The sequence below is a fragment of the Phaethon lepturus genome, unplaced genomic scaffold (assembly GCF_000687285.1).
Source record: "Phaethon lepturus isolate BGI_N335 unplaced genomic scaffold, ASM68728v1 scaffold39585, whole genome shotgun sequence".
Classification (NCBI taxonomy): domain Eukaryota; kingdom Metazoa; phylum Chordata; class Aves; order Phaethontiformes; family Phaethontidae; genus Phaethon; species Phaethon lepturus.
Window position 1 is genome coordinate 1 of NW_010539198.1, and position 239 is coordinate 239.

Here is a 239-nt window from a genome sequence, read left to right on the forward strand (position 1 = left end):
CTCGTTAGTCACTTGCCTTTGATAACTCAGGCAAATCAGCTAAACCCGTCAATGACCTATTCCTGCTCAGAGATTTTGGGTTGTCTCGCCTGTTAGAAATGAAGAGGCAAGCGTTAGACTTGAGGCTTCGCCTTCACAGAAAGCTGTTTTTAATCTGCTTTCCTGGGTAAATTTCGGTTCCCCCAAAGCCTCCTGGAAGCCCCTCACAGCCTTGCGGCTCTTCCACAGAAAGCAGAAGT